This window comes from Bidens hawaiensis, unplaced genomic scaffold, assembly GCF_021521415.1.
Source record: "Bidens hawaiensis isolate Kalapana, Puna unplaced genomic scaffold, B.hawaiensis_p1.1 tig00000055_1, whole genome shotgun sequence".
Lineage (NCBI taxonomy): Eukaryota > Viridiplantae > Streptophyta > Magnoliopsida > Asterales > Asteraceae > Bidens > Bidens hawaiensis.
This window is the reverse complement of record NW_027491016.1, coordinates 8,945,703-8,967,292: the sequence shown is the minus strand read 5'-3', so window position 1 is coordinate 8,967,292 and position 21,590 is coordinate 8,945,703.

Here is a 21,590-nt window from a genome sequence, read left to right as displayed (position 1 = left end):
CCCATGTCTCTTACGAAAGACTCGAATCCGCCATCGAATGATTAACATCAAATAGCAAGGGTTCGTCTCCCATCATATGCCAAGTGCAACCACTATCTAAGTACAAAATACCATTGATAGTCCTCCTGGATTGACCCTGCATGCACTAAGCTTTTAAATAGACATGGATTCCCGAGACACTTTTATCCCAGGAAGGTTAATCGTAAACCGACCAAACATAATTTTATTTCCAGAAAAACATTTCTTTCTAGTTGGAGCCTCACTTGATGAAGAGTAGTCCTTAGGAATCCAAGAAAAAACTTATTCCTTGGTTTTGGCAATTTTGGACTTCTCTTCTCTTGTTTTTGGAACTATTTTTGGTGAATCCTCAGAATTTACAGTCTTAGGATCCTTTTTTTTTATCCTTTTTGGTTTTCCAAAAAGGTTTCTTTTTGCAATTTTATTAACTTTGGATCTCACATCCATTTCACTGGGTTCACTATCGGCTTGATCAGTCCTCGAATCTGGGCTGCTAGAAGCTCCTTTTGGGGATTGAGTAAGCCGCCTTTGAATATCAATTTGTTGCTTGAACCAATACTTGCAATGTCTTGCAAGGTGAAAAGAGTGACCACACAAAACAGCACTTTGTCTTATGAGCGCCAGAGAACTCATCAGAACTATAATGTGGTTGGTGCAGTGGGAAAGGTAATCCTTGGAAAGGAACATGATTATAAAACACATTTGTGTAATATGGATTGTGACATTTGAGACAAAACCAGGTACACCTCGGTACGTATTTACCGATTAAGCAATTAAACGCTTATTACGTAGCAAACGAACGATTAACAAAACGGGTCAAGTTATGACCCAGATATCTCGGGGGGGCCATCTATAAGTGATATATGACTAATATAAGCTAGAATATTAATATTATGGCCTTAGTTCTATAGCAAACATGACATGCTCGTTTAACTACCCGCTATAGATTTAAACGCGAAAGAAAGTTACAAAACAAGCATTGTATCATTCGTTAAGCCGAAAAAGATTTACAAGACACTTACTTGAAATGTTTTAAGTTATCGTGAAATATTTTCGATTTTTACAAACGTATAGCATGTTTTTATAAATTTATACAAAAATAGTCGAAAAACACTCGTTTTCATGCTGTTTGTCGTACCCGGTATGTTTTTCATGCCAAAAGCCAAACCGATATAAATTTGGACTCGGCATTTCACGTACGGGCATGAAAATCGAGAAGTTTGGGCCAAAATGGGCCCAAGAGGGCCCAAGCCCAATTCCGGCCGCAACTCGTGGGAAACCCCCCCCCCCCTTCAATTCTTTCACACTTAAACAAGTTTTGAGATATTTTGTTCATTCATATCATCAAGAATCTGCTGAAAAACTCTAGACCTTCATACACACACAAAACTTGCAAGGTAATAAGGTTATTTTGATCATTTAAAGCATTGTCAAACATGTTATTTACATAATACTTGAACCATGATTATCAAAATTCACTCCTAGCCATTCAAAGACCCTAAAAATGATTCATAAACATGTTTTCATCGTACACATGGTTGGGGATTTGAATTGATATCTTTTTTGCCCATAAACACGGATTAGAGGATTTAAACGACGTTTTTACGGTTCAAAAGTTCGGTTTAGAACCCTAACCGAAACCCTAACTTTCATGGCTGGTCTCTTGATGATACACGCTTGGTTTGTGATGTAGGACCTGTATTTAGCTTATGTAGAAGCACAAGAACCCGGAAATTGGATTAAGAAAACTAAAACGGGCGAAAACCGCAAAGGTAATTCCGAAATGCTCGATCACGGGCTGTTTAGTTTAATATTGTGATGTGCATATTGTTAGGTCATGAAATATTTCAAGGACATCAAGGACCATATCATTGAGTCTTTGTTCAAATTTGGTAATTTTTCGACCATCCAAGAATTACTGGAGAATTTATTACCGAATTGGGGAGTTTATTTGGGAAAATAGTTAAAATGCTTGAAAAATTTTGAAATTTTGTGGGGAACTCAAATATGGTATATTATGATCACATATGAAATTTCGGGTCATTTGGAAAACCCTAAGTATGTTTTGTGTATTTGAGTTTATTTGAATTTTCATGGTCGTTTTTTGCTCGAAAATGATATTTGGCAAGATTGTTAGAGTTTGAAATTTTTTCAAGTTGTTTTGGAATATATATTAGTCACTAAAAAATTTTGGTGGATTTTTCAGAAATCGTTTGGTATAAACAGATGATTTTCGGGCTAAATATAGCATATAAAATGATTTTTTATAAATTAATAAATAAGTAAATAATTCTTGAAATATTTTTATAAAAATCTACATATTTTAACTGATAAGTGGCTAAATTTTCATGATTTAATGATTAACAGATAATTAATTATGCTAATTTAAAGATTAAACAAATTCAATTTTGATAAAAACCGACGAGTTCGTGATTAACGAACCTGTTGGAATATCAGAACACCAAGTGTGGTCAAAAATCATATTTTTGGATTAATTAAGTAAAAACAAAATTTTTATGAGAAAATCGGACAATTTAAATAGATTGTGCGCGTCTTTCTTAAATCAAACTGAATAAACGGAAACGAGCCCCGTAGCGAATCCAGAACCCCAATATGTGATCTTTCTTTATAGCTTCATCATTTTATCAACCAACACGTTTACCCAAGCTTACATCCCCATAACTGTTTTCTGAACGCATAAACGAACAACTTGGCCCAGCTGGGAAAACGGAGAAACTAAGCCAAGTTCGGTTTTAAGTATTAGACATTGAACAACAACATAATCTAAGCCTACCGACACTTTCTGGGTGTAACAGCTATACCCAGATTAGCTATACAGCCCAGTCTAGTTTAACGATTATAATAATATTAAAATATTAATATTATTATAATATTCATTATAGAGACTAGTAAGTGAGTCAAAACAACTGCGAACTTACTCTGTACCGCTATGTTGATTGTCTTCTAGACCGTGAGTTTCATGACCCCACTTTAAACTGTTTTTACGAACTTTTGGGGTGAAAAACATGTTGATACATATCTGCATACTCCGAATTGTTTGATGATGGGAATTATCTAAGTGCTAACACATAAAAGTCCCCACGAACACAATAATTAACTTCAGGCCGGTGGCTTGTGAATAGTACTATTGGTTTGACAAACCCAAACATAGCCGGCATGGTTTTTCGAGACATACAACCGTTTGCACATGACCATAATTATACAAACACGCTATGTAGTGTTAGACATAGCTACTCGGGGCATGTTGTGGGCGGAAAGGGGCCACAGTGGTTGATTGAACATGGGAAATGGATGCACGCAACACAAACATACAGTGAAGGCCTCACTACAGCTTAGCATAGTTACGTCATAAACATACAAACAAACGTACTTGTGAACGTACATACATACAAACTTGCGTATTTACAAACTGTGATTGTTGTACACACAACTGATTTCTTGAAACCCGTGAAACTCACAAACTATTTATAGTTGACCCGTTTCAACATGTTTTTCAGGTACTGGATTGGATTAGGAAGTCAATGTGCTACGTATTTGACTTGCGATCAATGTTGGGTGAATTGATGCAAGTGTGCTAATAGGAAGTAAAGCCGCTTAACGGGCTAAACTTAGTTTGTATCACCTAGTTGTAAATGAAGTTAGATCAATGTAAAATATTGTAAAGTATTTTGTATTGTTCTTTATAAACAATGTGGTTAATATCAGAGGTGTCTATTACATTCCCGTTTTACGATTCCGCAAATCGCTTAACGGGGTGTGACATGGATCAACAAAATTTTGTTGACAATGACCATAGTAGTTGTTCTCATAGAAGTTGTAGGACTGAGGATTTATTAATTGATTAGTTGTTTGAGAAAATGGTCGTTTATATGGTGGAACATATTTGCACGAAGTACTTGCCTTTTCATTTTCAAAAACTTTGCTTTTACTTGAATTATCCTCAGTCTCACAACTTAATGATGAACAACTTGAGATGTTCACCTTAACAGGTCAACTTTCATTGACACATTTTTCAACAAAAGTTTCATTATAAACAATTTCATAATCACAACTCGTGTTCGTTTCTACCAACATCCTTTCTTCAACACAACCAATGAATCACTACTAGAATCAACATTTACAAGTATTGGAGTAGTTGCTTTAGAAGCTAAGGAACAAATTGTAACATTTTGGATTTTCTAAACCCGTATTCGTTTGCGTTTAACCCGACCTGGGAATATTTTAGATCGTTATTATTAATAAAAATCAAATTTTTATAAGTACTTAAGTTTTCATATGTTCACTTTAGGCCCTTCAAACTTTAAATAATGTTAATTCTTAATTTTTGCATAAAAGATTTATTAATTATCCAATTCTCAAACTACAAGAACTAAAAGCATCAAAAATCAAACTTCCACCTTAAGGTGGCCGGAACGCCGCGCGACCAGCTTTCTACTCCCCGTCGCGCGCCGCCATGCGAATGCTGCACAGATTCCTTGATCGATTTCCTATCCTAGTTCGTTTTTAGCAGGAAAATCGCTTATTTTAGGCATAAATCGAGTGAATTAAGGTCCAAGAAAAGGATACTAACCAAAATACAAGTCCATATTTGTTTCTTACTGATCAAGAACAAATCTTTTGGTTTATTCAGTGATTTGGTCATTAAAACCATATTTACTTGCTTAAACAAGTAATATATCCATATTTGGTTCGTTTTTACAATCTCTATATAAACATATCATTCTAACCTACCACAAACTTTAACATAACCCTAAGGAAGCCTCCTCAACCGTCACCTACCTCTGTTCATTACCAAGCTCTTCAGTTTTTGCTTATTTGTTGAAGATACAAGCTTGTTTGTTTGACTTTGCTTATGTATGGACCTTTGACTCATCATTTCTGTTGATTCTTTCACTTTATGGGTAAGTTGTAAACATAGAAATCATTCATACATATTCTTTAGTCAATAACCTTCAATCAATTTTGGTGGTTTAAGGGTGTTGACTGGTTAATTCGTTTAAAACTCGTTAAAGGGAAAAACAGTCAACAAGTTTGACTTTACGTTTTCTCATACTTTTGGTTGGATTCAACGTTCGGTCCTGAAGACTTTTTATTCTTGTAACGAAATTTTAAGGCTATTAACCAAAACCCGACTTCCGACTCGCTGTTCGGATTCTGGTCAGTACCAGCTCACTTAAATCTTAAATCTAACATAACTTGAGTTCTAAACGTCCGTTGGATTGATTCCAGCGGAAACGAGTTCATTTTACTTATATTATCAAATATCAAAGTTTCACGTTCTGTTCGTTTATTTCGTTCGGCACGTAGACGATTCGTTTAAATCTTAGTTCGTTTGTCATATATATTAATCACGTGTCTTCAATCTAAGGTGAGTTTGATCATTCCCCTTTTATCTACTATTTTTAAACGTTTTAGGGACATATTCTTATTTATTATATTTTTATATATTATATATACACACAAACTCACAAACATAATCATTGTGTGTATATCAATTAAATGCTATTTACTAATTGTTACTTGTTTAATTATTTACTTTATCTGGAGAAGTCCAACATATTCTCATATTAGTACGATCATACGATCGTCTTAGTAACCCGAGCCCAATTCACTTGGAGAAGGTAAACCGACAATCTCAGTCACTATAAACAATGCCCCATTCGCTTGGCAACGATTCATTGGCACACTAGCAAGTCTTTGTTTTGTATATGGTTTGTTATGGTTTAATTGATTACTACCACATATGTTAGTTTGCGTATTTAACATTTATCATTTATCCTTTATTAATCATATATATTATTGTTGTGTCAAAATCTGGTGATCATCTCACTCAACATGTGTTGTTGACAAACTCTTTTATTTTCTACGCATATGCAGGTTATCATGTAAATTGAAGATTGAAGTTTGGATATTTAGGCAAGACCATAGGATTTAATGAAGACAAACATGATTTAAATTTATTATATTTATTTATTTGATTTGTTTGTTATATTTGGATATTGTGTGTACATTTGAAATAAAATAATTAAATAGATATTGTTATTTATATTCATGATGGTATTTTCGAGCTGTGAGCAATCGGATCACGCCCAGCATTTCCGCCTTAGGGGGTGTGACACAAATGTTACTAGTCTTGGTACATGACCAATTCCATATACCATCTCTTCCTCTAGAGGGGTATTATAACTAAAGTGGGGCAGGCTAATGTAATTATTATTAAATGGTGGAGGTATAGCTAAAAGATCATAGCCTAAGCCCGTCTTTTGTTTAGTACCCCTTTATGCTCCAAGAATGTCACTTAACTTACCAGCCGTCATTTCAAACTTTTCAGCGGTTGATTTTCGATCAGAAAGCTCATATTCTAAACTTTCAACTTTGGCTTTTAGTTCAACAACTTGTTTTTCAAAAAATTCAATTGTTCATTCCAATTGAAATATTTTGAGTTTCAAGTTAGCAATATCGTCATAGTGAATTTTGATCTTAGTGGTGTAATCCTTATCAGCTTTTACATATTGTTCATTCAGACTCTTTAATTTTAAGTTCTCTTTAATCACTACATCATAATTATATCTATAGAACTCAACTTTATTAATACAATCTTGTGTGTGCAGATTTGTGAGTGCCCCAGGAAGGATAGGACATACATGACTGCTTCCACATGATGCACTTGTCCCATCTTTATTTTCTTTGGACTGATTGTTCATTCGAAGCTTATCATCCATTATTTCAAAAGACTTAATGGTAGAAGTCAACTCTGAGAGTGTTATGGTATTCAGGTTTGTGGTTCTCTTGATAGTGGCCGCACTGCTGTACCATGTGTAAGGTAGTGAATTCAACAGCTTCATGTTGATCTCAGACAAACCATTTATGATACCAACACTTCTCATTTTAGTGATGAGTGACTCAAATTTGTTAATGAGAGAGACAACCGATTCTCCTTGAATATTTTTAAACATGTCGAATTCTCAATATAACATTTCCTTTCGGCTTTCCTCCATATCTAGATTTCCTTCAAGCTCAGATTCGTAAGACATTTTTTTTATTTAGTAATTTAAAAACTCGATTAGAATAATTTGAGATGAATTTTTTTTAAGATAAGACTCGATTAGATTGAAATTTTTTTTTTTTTGGTAGAGAAAGAGAAAAAAAAATGAAGGTTTTTTTTTATTTTGCTACAGTACTCGAGTTGCTACAGTACTTGCGCGACTCGTGTTGCTACGGTCTCGTGCGAATCAATTTGCTACAGTACTCGTGCGACTCGAGTTGCTACAATATTAGTGCGGCTCGATTTGCTACAGTGCTCGAGCGGCTCGAGTTGCTATAGTACTCGTGCGACTCGAGTTGCTACAGTTCTCGTGCGACTCGAGTTGGTACAGTGATTTTCTTTTTTTAAGATAGCACCTAAACTCCCAAAAAGTCAAAAAGACTTTACTCTAAAAACCACTAAATCCGCCTAGTTCTGAGTTTTTAAGCTGAATCTGAACCCGGACATAAAAACGTAAAACACCAAGAATATAGATTTGATGATTTTTGTGTATTTCTAAGGTGTAAGGGACTCCAAAAGAAGTTAATAACACGAAAAACAACCTCAAATCCAACAAAAACTAAGATCAAAATCCGAAAAGTTTGATCCGAAAACCATAAAAACTCGAGCCGAAAGCTCTTATACCACTTGTAGGTCCTCAGATCAATCCGTGTTGTTCACAACTTTACTCAGATCAATCCGTGTTGTTAGTTAGCGGAAATTACTAACAACACTCGAATCTCGAATGTTAGTTTTGTTAATATAAAAGAGAGAAAATGGAGAGGTGGTGGAGAGAGCTTTATTTCCAAGGGTGTTGTAAATTAAGTTACTTTAAGAAATGAATAAAGTGACCCTTTTATAGGGTCCTTATTTCTTCAAAGTTTACATTTTTACCGTACAAAATAAACGTACTAAGTACGTAATTAATCGACTAAAAGCAAACTAAAAGACATACAAAATCCTAATACTAATATAGAATATTGGCCCTATAGGAATCACTAACAACACCCGCATCTCGAATCTGATGATTATTTACTATAAATAAAAAGAGGTGGTAAGATAAGATAGAGAGAAAGTGGAGTAGTTTGAAAGTTTAAGGTTGATATAGTGCGGCATGCTTGCACTATTTATAGTGCACATACTTTCTATTAATAAAGGTCCGATGGGCTAGCTTACAAAATGACCTCGGACCCATACATGGACGAACTAAACGAAAACGTAAATATTGTATGGGAGAACTAAACTAATAAATAAAAAAGACTTAACATTATAAATGCGCTCTACATAAGCTTTATAGCCCATACATTTCAGTCAAGTATCACCTTTTAAATGATCTCGTATTTTCGCAGATCCCATAGACAATTTTCTTGTTTATTTTAGCTTTTCCTTATTAGTCAATGACTAATTTGATGATTTTCAATTGGTTAAACTATTCAGCGCTGGTACAAATCTCGTAGACTTGAGAGCATGGTTTAATGACTTATGTGGCAGTTTCATTAACTATATCTCTAACTTATGGCTGCCATAAATGCCATTTTCTTTCTTTTATTTTCACAAAATCAAACCACATCAATCATCAATGGCATTATGGCTTCCAAAAAAAGAAACAAAATGGATGCCAACTTGGAATCAAATATTCAAATAAAAAGGATTGTATTCAATTCCCTAGAAATCAAATTATTGTTCATGAAAATAAATGCACATCAATGGACATGACTTCCTCCTGCTAGCAAGGATGATATTCCCTATATAAGACTGGCAAGGGTTGTCTTTTTAAACTTTTTTTTTTTTATTATTTCCCTTTTCAAAATTTGATTATTATTTTGCATGGTAATTCATTCTGAAATATATAAAGGGAAAATCATCAGATAGCCTATCTACAAAATGAGATTTCAACTTTGTTCCCTAAACTTAATATTTCCAAAAATGGTTATCTCTAACTCATCTTTGACCATGTATTAGGAAATCTAACGCGTCTTTGACTACATATTAGCATAACACGTTGTCAAAGACGCATTGGATTTCCTAACACATGGTTAAAGACACTAACACGTCGTCAAAGGCACGTTAGATTTCCTAACACATGGTTAAAGATGAGTTAAGGTTCTAAACACGTAGTCAAAGATATGTTAGCATCAAACGCATAGTCAAAAATATGTTAGCTTTTTGTTTGTTTGTTTTTAATATTATATTTTTATAACTAGTTTAACTTATATTTGTTTTTCTTTTATAACTTTTAATATATAAAAGTTTTATATTATTTCGAATATACCGACGAGGCACGCTTACTTTTACCTACTGATTGACATAAACTAACTCAAACTCGAGCCGTGCCAAATCAATATCGAAATATTCAATAAAATTTGACCCCGCTCGGTTTTAAATAAATTTATGTCGGTCCGTAGATAAAAGTAAACATTTCTCGTCGGTATATTCGAAATAATATAAAATTTTATATATTAAAAGTTATAAAAGAAAAACAAATATTAGTAAAACTAGTTATAAAAATATAATATTAAAAAAACAAACAAAAAGGCTAACATATCTTCGACTACGTGTTTGATGCTAACATATTTTTGACTACGTGTTTGGATGCCTAACTCATCTTTAACCATGTGTTGGGAAATCTAACGCGTCTTTGACGATATGTTAGCGTCTTTAACCATGTGTTAGGAAATCAAACGCGTCTTTGACGATGTGTTATATCGTCAAAGACGCGTTTGATTTCCTAATACATGGTCAAAGATGAGTTAGAGATGACAATTTTTGGAAATATTAAATTTAGGAGACAAAGTTAAATCTTATTTTGTAGATGGGCTATTTTAGGGATTTTCCCATATATAAAACGTTTTTACCCTCAGATGAAAATTACTGCGTCTTTTCTTTAGAATCGTGAGATGGGGAAAATCTTAAATTGACAATGAACCCGACATGAAACGTGTCAAACCATACATCATTGATGACAACCAATCGTCGCTGAAGAGGTAGGTCCCAGCAGAGCCCAGTTGGACCCGCAAGACTCACCTTAAACAGGGACGTCTGCGCAGAGACCAACTAGATCCGCAGGACCAACCATGCTCAGAGACGTGACGTCCTTACGCGCAGTACGCAAGCTGGTCCCGCAGGAAATGCCTCCCAATGGTGAAGGACTCCGCCTGTCCCCGCAGCCTCGGATACAAGCCATTAGGGAAGGCCACCCGCGCAGCATGGCTACACGCACAAGGCACTTAGCTCTCAATCGTTCAGTGTCACCTGAAGGAATGAGCCAAGCCGGGAGCAATCCCGCACAGAGGCGGGAGGGGGAATACTCCCGCCCAAATAAGCCAGTCCGTATACTGAAGGATCTTTTACTGTACCTGACGAGGTATGGGCAAAAGATCTGATCAGAGATGCGACAGCTCACTGACAGCAGCATGGCAGACAGCACGCCACAGCACTGTGACCAATAGCCGCCGCCTACCCACCAACTCCTGCCATACCACGTGCCTAGCCTGTAGTTGGCAGAAGAGGAAGAGTGCACGACACGCCTGCTCTGTGTCAGCCGCTACCTATCCACCACTCACAGGCAGGGCACGTGCATAGGTTACAGTTGGTAGCGTGTTGGGCCGGCTAAACCCCTTGGAAACCTACCTTCGGCTATAAATACCACAAATGGTATGAACATCTTATCTTATCATATCTTATTACATTATCATCATAATATACCTGATATCTGCTCTAGCAATCTCTTAATATACTTTTATATTTAAAGAGCAATCTAGTCTGATTCTCACGCCGGAGGGTGGTCACAAGGAGGAACCCCCCCCCCTTCTCAGTGACGAGCTCACGGTGTCTGTTTTGCAGGTTATCAGAAGAACCATCTTCCAAGGGTCTAACCCCTCGTGGGAAACATCTCTCCAACCCCCAGGTTACCAGTAACTTGTCGTGGGTCCGGTTAGTGTTTCTTCATTGGCGCCATCCGTGCATAAAGCTAGAACTACAATTTTCTCCAGTTTTTTCAAAACTTTATACAAAAGATGGTTAGAGAAATTCCGGTAACCACAACCCCAGCTATTGGGGGGAATACCGGCAACACAGTTTTTACAAACACTACTCCGGCTACCGAAGCCGGAGCAAGTGAAGTAAATTTTACGAACACTACCCCACTTACTAAAGCAGGGGCAAGTGCAGTAAATGACCGCCTACTGGGATCCACCGATACCCAGTTTGAAAAACGAAGACTCCCCCGCCAGACTCTCGACGAAGTCAAGGCATGGGCGGAGGCACGACAAAAGGAATTCCAGGCTGAGTTGAACGAACGCTTGCGTTCCGTGCAACAGGCCGACGAATTCGAATACTGGGAGGATGACTCGGAGGAATCCGACTCCGACGCGAACCCTCGTCATAAGGCAAAAGGGAAGCGTAAAGAAACGGAAACCCAACCGAAAAGGCATTTTGGACAAGCCTTCAAACCAAAAAGCATAGATGGAAGTCCACGAGACTTCTCTAAAACGTTCAGACCAAACGTTACAAATGCAGGAACGTCCAAATTTGCAAGGGACATTGCTGAAGCAATTGCCCCGAAAAGTGCTAAACAAATGCCTAACATAGGCACATATGACGGCCTATCTGATCCAGACGATCATTTGAACAGGTTCATAGCGGGGGCAACCGTTAGCAATTGGACGGAACCCACGTGGTGTTACATGTTCCAAATGACGCTGGTGGGGGCTGCTAGGGCTTGGTTTGATCGTTTACCGGTTAACCACATTTACGACTGGGCAGACTTCCAGCAGAAGTTTAGCCAACACTTCAGCCAGCAGCGAAAGTATACCGAGGAGCAATGGACAATCCTCAAATGCACACGGGAAGAAGATGAATCTCTGCCAAACTTCATCACTCGCTTCAACTCAAAGAAGTTAAGTTTGGGCAATATCAGCGAGGATCTTGTTCGCGCAGCCTTCATCCAGGGCGCGCAAGACCCAGAGCTTATCCGCACCCTAACGGGTAAAGATGGAATGCCATCCACATGGGATGGCATCATGACAGCAGCCAAACGCTATGCGGAAACGGAGAAGCAACTGGGTAGAGACCTTCCGCAGAACACAAACCTTTACACCCAGAGGACGAGAGAGGACAACGTCCTCACCGCCCGATTGAACAAAAAACGGAAGCAAGGCATTTGGCAGTCAAGGGTAAACTTTGACACCTCATCCGGCTTACAGCACCGATTGGGTTAAAGGGATAATGTAAAGCCGCACCGGAACTCCAGATGGACGCCACTTACCAAAAGCGTCACTGACATATTTGCTACTGAGGAGCTCCCATGGCCAAAGCCTCCAGTAATCCGGCATCGTCACGATGCTGATCGGAGCAAGTACTGTGACTATCACAGAACAAAAGGCCACAACACTGAAGAATGCATAGACGTAAAAGACATGGTCGAAACATTCGTCAGAGATGGGACGCTCGCGCACCTCGTGGCGAAATAAAAGCTAGGCAGGCGAGTGCGTATAGAACCCCAGCTGGGGAAAACACGAACCAATTCCAGCTTCAAAAACGAGACTACATGCTGCGTAAAGAACGAGATCCCGAACCAGGTGCGTATCGGCTCGATGGCACTCCCATCCCAACATGGAAGGGAGTTCAATTACACAGTTTGCATGTAATCAATTCCAATTTGTAAAGAGAAAGCCAAGAGCCACTTCTAATGGAAATGATTCTCTTTAAGAATATCGAAGCTGATGATTTTACATTTATACTTTTCTGGACACTAATATGCCGGTTTTCACCGCATAATTACGTGAAGTCATTGCATGGGAAGGCGGTCCTACCCGCACGAACCCAATAACGTGACAAACCTTCACGCAGGTCAGTTGAAGGGGAAAAAGTTCAGCACCCAAAAATGAAAGTGCCGGTCTATCCGCATGAATCATTAAGGAAACTGAATAATAACCTGTCAACAACCGCGCGTCGAACGGTTAAAACTATCCAACACTGGTGACGACATTCACATTACGTGAAGTCGTTGCGTGGGAAGGCGGTCTTACCCGCACGAACCCAATAACGTGGCAAACCTTCACGCAGGTCAGTTGAAAGAGTTCATCCCATTAAATGAAAGTGCCGGTCTATCCGCATGAATCATTAAGGAAACTGAATAATAACCTGTCAACAACCGCGCGTCGAACGGTTAAAACTATCCAACACTGGTGACAACATTCACATTACGTGAAGTCGTTGCGTGGGAAGGCGGTCTTACCCGCACGAACCCAATAACGTGGCAAACCTTCACGCAGGTCAGATAAGGGTAAAGTTCTGCCATCCTACTAAGTGCAAGTGACGGTTCTACCCGCACAATCACGAAAGAGGAAGCAAAACTTCACACCTATTATCAACCACGTTCAAAGGTTAACTTATCCTCAAAAGATGAGAAAAACCTACACGCAGGTCAGATAAAGGTAAAGTTCTGCCATCCTACTAAGTGCAAGTGACGGTTCTACCCGCACAATCACGAAAGAGGAAGCAAAACTTCACACCTATTATCAACCACGTTCAAAGGTTAACTTATCCTCAAAAGATGAGAAACCTACACGCAGGTCAGATAAGGGTAAAGTTCTGCCATCCTACTAAGTGCAAGTGACGGTTCTACCCGCACAATCACGAAAGAGGAAGCAAAACTTCACACCTATTATCAACCACGTTCAAAGGTTAACTTATCCTAAAAAAGTAAGAAAAACCAGCACGCAGGTTAGATAAAAGTTAAAGTTTAGCCATCCTACCAAGTGCAAGTGACGGTTCTACCCGCACAATCACAAAGGAGGAAGCGAAACTTTAACCCACTATCAACCACGTCCAAAGGTTCTTATTCTGAACACTTGGAAAATTGCTAATTTAAACTAAGTATGCAAGTCATAAGTTTATAAAGCAAGGAACCCAAAGAAGGAAATAACAGTCTTATACGCAAAAAGATTAATATTTCAATGATGTATTACAACAGTGGCCGGGTAACTACCCGCCTAAAAGAAATCTATACAAAGCTAAGTCTATCCTAGCGGTGGGAAGGGATCTTCAGGATCAGGCTTCAGGGCCACCTCCGCTTGGACCAGCACCGTCTGAGCATGGCTGCCCAAGGAAAGCCTTAAGGATGTTTAGCCCATCATCAGCAGCAGCAGCCTCATTCACCTTCTCCACCACTGGATGCGGGAAGGCAGCGTACTGGTTCACAGCTTGGTCATAAGCAGCTTCAGTATTAACATTGAATAAAGGGAAGTTGGAGGGCGGAAAGCCTCTCTCAGCAAACCCTAGACCAAGCAGGAAGCCAGTCTTCTCCCCATCCTCATGAGAAGCGTTGAGGGCTGCGCTCATCGCATCGTCATAAGAGGTCTCTGAAAGGACCCGACGCGCAACCTACAAAAGAAAAGTTAGAACATTTTCTAATTACGAGCGGAAAGCGTAAAGAAAAAGATAAAGATACCTGAGGCAACGCTTCTCGAAGCAGCCATTGGAGGGTAGCTTGACTTTCTTTGTAAGCACGTTCGGCTCCGTTTTTATCAAGGTTGGCAAGTTGAACTTCCTTGGCGGCAGCCTCTTCGACGCTTTTGAGTTTCCTTTCAGTGCGGTCAAGCACCCCCCTCTGGTCAAGGATCTCCTGCAGCTTCTTGGCATCTTCCATTGCCAAGGCGTCATGAGCATGCTGAAGAGCCTTTAATTTGCATTTAAGCTGCTCATTCTCTTCGCGAAGTGGCTCAGCAACAGCCTCAGCCTTGGCAGCCCTCTCAGTTGAGTTTCGCGCAGTCTCCTTGGCCAGCCGAAGCTGTTCATTCACAGCTTGGGCAGCCTTGGAGCGGGCCTCGAGTCGCGCCTGGACTTCAACCTCGAGGGCCTTGAATGCCTTCTCCTCCTCGGCTGCGGCAGCGGCCAACTGCCGGTTCTCCTCCCGAAGAGCCCGCGCTTCAGATACATCTTTGGCGCGAGCTGCTTTTAACTTGTCGTTTTCACGACAAAGCAACTCGACGCGGGGCTGCGTCCGGGCCTGGAGAACCCGAAGCTCATTGGTTAGCCTACCCTCTTGGTAGCTAGCCATGGCTTCCCCCAACGCACCATGAGGAGCAGCGTGGCGAGCCCAGTCCACGCACTCCACAGGGGTGCGAAGGGTTGTTCCTCGGCGTATGTTCCATCTTGGAACATACACTTCATTGGAATCCGACACTGCAAAAGAAACAAAGGCAGTTAGGAAAAGATGATAAAAATATATAAGGGAAAAAAGAACCCTACGTACCTGTAGGGTCAATAACAGGCCGATAGCCGCCAAACCCATCACCTGAACCTAAAGGAAATCCATCCAACAGGTCAGGCAGACGGGAAGGTGGCATAGATCGGCGGAAAGCCCGGCGCGTACCTGATGGTCCGGCCGTCGGTGCCGGTGGCGCAGGTATAGTGGCAGCCGCTGTGGTAGCCGTTTTTGGCACCGCCTCCTCAGCAACAGTAACCGCCGGCTCCGTGAAAGATGCTGTAAAAATTGCACTCACGGCCGGCGGAGACACCTTCTCAGCTGGAACAGCTTCAGGAAGGCTGGAACCAGTGGAAGCAGACGCAGGCGCCTGGGTCGACGCCTCGGGAAGGCTGACCGAGCCTACCGTCATTGGCGGGGGAATACTTGCTCCAACTCCACCCTGGAATGCGTCAACATCCACACCTGCACAAGCAAAAGTGTTGGAAAAATTTATTTGAAACAACAAATCTAGACAAGAATTGTGGGGGTACTTACGGGGTTTCTTGAGCTTGAACGCACGGACGAGCGGGGGCGAACCCGATGGAGCCAGCCTCTTGACACCGGTAACCGTCGTCGTCGCTGCCTCCCCGGAGGTAACAGCTACAGCCTCCGGAGCGGTGGTCTCCTCACCACCGGGCTTCCCCGCCACCTCTGCACTGTCTGACTCGGAGTCAGATAGGACTACCGGGCCGGCAGTAGACACCTTCTCCTTACCCTTCCCGGCGGCAGCCTTTTTCTTCCGCACCAGTGGAGGACCTTCTGCGGATTCCTCAGAAGAAGAAATGTCAACAACTCCAGCAGCAGGCACAGCATTGAGGGGTTCAGGGTAGAAGATAGGCTTACCTGGCCGTCGGTGGCTCAGGATCTCTTGGCCCGGCGGGTAAACCTCCACGAACCGACCCGCGGTCTGCTCTAAGATGGGCAACTCGTTCTCATCCAGAGCACGAGTACCCATCCGCGCGGGACCATCTTCCTCCCGCGGATTCAGGAGCGACTGAAGATCGTTCCCCTCTGAAATCAACAAGAAAGTTAGTAAAAATCGAAGTCAGCAAAATGAAACAAGACGTACCATAAGGGACAGAGTTCGAACCATATTCAAGGACGATCGGAACCTTATCCGCATTCGCCGCCTTCCACACCCGGCTCATCCCCAACATCACCATCGCCGACTCCGGAAAACGGAAAACCGGGGACTGGACCCGGGAAATCTTCGAGAACCATTCCGCCTCCTCGTAGTTGAGGGCGGGAAGGTTCGGAAGCGCCTGGCCATTCTTGAACTTCATGGCGATGGGGATGGCGCGAGCGGATATGAAGAAGAACTCTCTTCTCCATGAGCGAAGACTCCGCTCGGTGGTACAAATCTTTAAACCCTTGATACGGGTTGTAAGAGTGTACCACCCTTGGATGCACCTCCATGTATAGAAGGTCATCAGGCGATCAACGAGGGGCTCAAGGCCCAGTATCCGGCACACCCACTCAAAGTGCCGGACCTTGGCAATGGCCATGGGGTGCACCTCTGTCAGGTGCACACCGTGCCTCTCTAGGACACGGTACACAAACTTTGTCAACGGAAACCTAAGGTTCCCGTAGACAAAGAATGCAGCATAAACCCCGATCTTGCCACTAGGGGCATCGTACACAGTATGGTGGGGTTCAGGAAACTCAGGCTCGAGAGACTCGAGCATGAACTTCCTGATGATATACTGGTACAGATCGACAGGAAGAGAGCACTGGCATTCGCCAGCAGTCTTCTGGTCATCAGCATCATGAGAAGACATGGTGGAAGAAAGACGAAAAGAGATTTCAGGGTAATGCTTTACTGAACAGAAAAATTCGCCGGAAATTACTTGAGAAGAAGAGATGAAAGTGGAAAGTGTGAATTGCAAATAACCCTCTCCCCCTTTATATAGTAATCGCAATTAATGCGGTGAATTTAATGCGGAGGAGAGAGAAATCAAATGTGCAATGAAACTATGACACGTGGCAAAAGCAAGCTGGCAACAGCTGTTGAAAGGACGTGTGCCAGTAATTTCGCGGCCACGCGCCCGAAAAATCGCTCCCACGCGCCTGAAAAAGCGACTGGAATGACCATGTTCTGTCACGTCACCATAACTTCCTGCACGTCCTGACACAGTCAGAAGAAACCGTCGCACGACGTTTCAGAGGTTTATCTTTTCACCAACTCTTCGAATTTCAAAATTCAAAATTCGAAAGTATTAAAAAGTAAGCGGGAAAATACCCCTTACCCCTTGGCAAGCAAGTAACCGTAAGACGGATGCGGGTACAGTGTAAAGGCAAAACCCTTCACATACCTAGCACCCGCAGGGAATTGAAGCCAAAAAAACCTTGGCAAACAAGTAACCGTAAGCCGGCTGCGGGTACAGTGTTAAGGCAAAACCCTTCACATACCTAGCACCTGCAGGGAATTGAAGCCAAGAACCTTGGTGAACAAGTAACCGTAAGCCGGCTGCGGGTACAGTGTTAAGGCAAAACCCTTCACATACCTAGCACCTGCAGGGAATTGAAGCCAAGAACCTTGGTGAACAAGTAACCGTAAGACGGATGCGGGTACAGTGTTAAGGCAAAACCCTTCACATACCTAGCACCCGCAGGGAATTGACGCCAGGAATACCTTGAGAGTAAAGTAACCGTAAGACGAGCGCAGGTACAGTGTTAAGGCAAAACCCTTCACATACCTAGCGCTCCGCTGGGAATTGAAACCAAGAAGGATCTTCTGGGCAATGCTTGCGGAAACGGAAATAGCATCCCCGCATAGCGGGAACATCGAGAACTACGTTGTTTGAAGCTCCAGGATGGAATTGGTGGTCTTAACATAATGGATCACTATGTTCAAAACTACCAAAACCTCATGGAAAATACATACAACTGGGGCTCAATGCTCCTGACTTGCGAGGAGGTTACAGATCTACCCGCATCATACCCAAAGACCAAGCAGGAAACTCGGGCATTTCTGCAAGTGACAAGGACTTCCGCGGAAAGAATCCCCATGGAAAACCTTACAAAACCCTTTTCAAAACCCTTTGCTCAAGTCCAAAAGTTCACCTCACTTCATTAAACACTCATGAGAAGAACATTGGACTGGGGGGACTTGAAGAGGTAGGTCCCAGCAGAGCCCAGTTGGACCCGCAAGACTCACCTTAAACAGGGACGTCTGCGCAGAGACCAACTAGATCCGCAGGACCAACCATGCTCAGAGACGTGACGTCCTTACGCGCAGTACGCAAGCTGGTCCCGCAGGAAATGCCTCCCAATGGTGAAGGACTCCGCCTGTCCCCGCAGCCTCGGATACAAGCCATTAGGGAAGGCCACCCGCGCAGCATGGCTACACGCACAAGGCACTTAGCTCTCAATCGTTCAGTGTCACCTGAAGGAATGAGCCAAGCCGGGAGCAATCCCGCACAGAGGCGGGAGGGGGAATACTCCCGCCCAAATAAGCCAGTCCGTATACTGAAGGATCTTTTACTGTACCTGACGAGGTATGGGCAAAAGATCTGATCAGAGATGCGACAGCTCACTGACAGCAGCATGGCAGACAGCACGCCACAGCACTGTGACCAATAGCCGCCGCCTACCCACCAACTCCTGCCATACCACGTGCCTAGCCTGTAGTTGGCAGAAGAGGAAGAGTGCACGACACGCCTGCTCTGTGTCAGCCGCTACCTATCCACCACTCACAGGCAGGGCACGTGCATAGGTTACAGTTGGTAGCGTGTTGGGCCGGCTAAACCCCTTGGAAACCTACCTTCGGCTATAAATACCACAAATGGTATGAACATCTTATCTTATCATATCTTATTACATTATCATCATAATATACCTGATATCTGCTCTAGCAATCTCTTAATATACTTTTATATTTAAAGAGCAATCTAGTCTGATTCTCACGCCGGAGGGTGGTCACAAGGAGGAACCCCCCCCCTTCTCAGTGACGAGCTCACGGTGTCTGTTTTGCAGGTTATCAGAAGAACCATCTTCCAAGGGTCTAACCCCTCGTGGGAAACATCTCTCCAACCCCCAGGTTACCAGTAACTTGTCGTGGGTCCGGTTAGTGTTTCTTCAGTCGCATAAGAAATGAAAAATGATTCAGTATTTGTTGAATATTGAAGGATAATTCCAACCAAAAATGTCAACGAGACTATGTCGAATTAAAAAAAAAAGAAAAGAAAATCAAAGTTTCACATATTGCTCTCTTTTCGTTCACTTTTTAACCAAAACATGTATGTTAATTCTTGTAATGTTTTCACTTCTTATATACAATTTGTGCCAAATTACGTACTCATAATGTTGTTTTAAAACAATTTTGTACGAAGTTCTTTTTATTATAATGGTAGAGTGTCACATGGATCAACGTATTAGATTCATGATATTGTTATGGACTAGAAACATTAGTTGTTGACTTGTGGTTGCTTTTGGTTAACATTCATATATGATTTTTGTGTCAAAAGTTCATCAAAGGATTGTTATGTGAAATCTCTTTTGTGAAAACGCTATACTTGCAGATTTTATATTCGTGCTAGACTTATTGTATGGTTGTTTGGTACTACGATACATGTCGATCATTTGATATCAAAGTGTCTTACGCCGGGTTATTTCCCCAACTTATTTGTACAATAGAGAAATGTTTTATAACCTCCTTAGACTATGTATTAAAGGAGGGGTGAAAATGCCACTACATTTGAGCACGCGATGCTTGTTTCCTTCTGTAAATTGTTAGAAGTTGAATTAATTAATCATCTCTCAATGTCTATACAAAAATATCTACATGAGAATAAAGTTCAACGACTATGAATAAAGAAATATCCTCGCATTGTCAACCTAATGTGGTTCGTCAAAGTTCAAACCATGATTATGAATTAAAAACACATATCTATGAATACTGTACATTATTTTGCTTGTAGCTAAGATCTAGAATTCTGATTTGAACACTTTATTGTCCGTTACATCACATAGCACTAGATCAATAGGTGAAGAGGTAGGTCCCAGCAGAGCCCAGTTGGACCCGCAAGACTCACCTTAAACAGGGACGTCTGCGCAGAGACCAACTAGATCCGCAGGACCAACCATGCTCAGAGACGTGACGTCCTTACGCGCAGTACGCAAGCTGGTCCCGCAGGAAATGCCTCCCAATGGTGAAGGACTCCGCCTGTCCCCGCAGCCTCGGATACAAGCCATTAGGGAAGGCCACCCGCGCAGCATGGCTACACGCACAAGGCACTTAGCTCTCAATCGTTCAGTGTCACCTGAAGGAATGAGCCAAGCCGGGAGCAATCCCGCACAGAGGCGGGAGGGGGAATACTCCTGCCCAAATAAGCCAGTCCGTATACTGAAGGATCTTTTACTGTACCTGACGAGGTATGGGCAAAAGATCTGATCAGAGATGCGACAGCTCACTGACAGCAGCATGGCAGACAGCACGCCACAGCACTGTGACCAATAGCCGCCGCCTACCCACCAACTCCTGCCATACCACGTGCCTAGCCTGTAGTTGGCAGAAGAGGAAGAGTGCACGACACGCCTGCTCTGTGTCAGCCGCTACCTATCCACCACTCACAGGCAGGGCACGTGCATAGGTTACAGTTGGTAGCGTGTTGGGCCGGCTAAACCCCTTGGAAACCTACCTTCGGCTATAAATACCACAAATGGTATGAACATCTTATCTTATCATATCTTATTACATTATCATCATAATATACCTGATATCTGCTCTAGCAATCTCTTAATATACTTTTATATTTAAAGAGCAATCTAGTCTGATTCTCACGCCGGAGGGTGGTCACAAGGAGGAACCCCCCCCCCCTTCTCAGTGACGAGCTCACGGTGTCTGTTTTGCAGGTTATCAGAAGAACCATCTTCCAAGGGTCTAACCCCTCGTGGGAAACATCTCTCCAACCCCCAGGTTACCAGTAACTTGTCGTGGGTCCGGTTAGTGTTTCTTCATTGGCGCCATCCGTGCATAAAGCTAGAACTACAATTTTCTCCAGTTTTTTCAAAACTTTATACAAAAGATGGTTAGAGAAATTCCGGTAACCACAACCCCAGCTATTGGGGGGAATACCGGCAACACAGTTTTTACAAACACTACTCCGGCTACCGAAGCCGGAGCAAGTGAAGTAAATTTTACGAACACTACCCCACTTACTAAAGCAGGGGCAAGTGCAGTAAATGACCGCCTACTGGGATCCACCGATACCCAGTTTGAAAAACGAAGACTCCCCCGCCAGACTCTCGACGAAGTCAAGGCATGGGCGGAGGCAC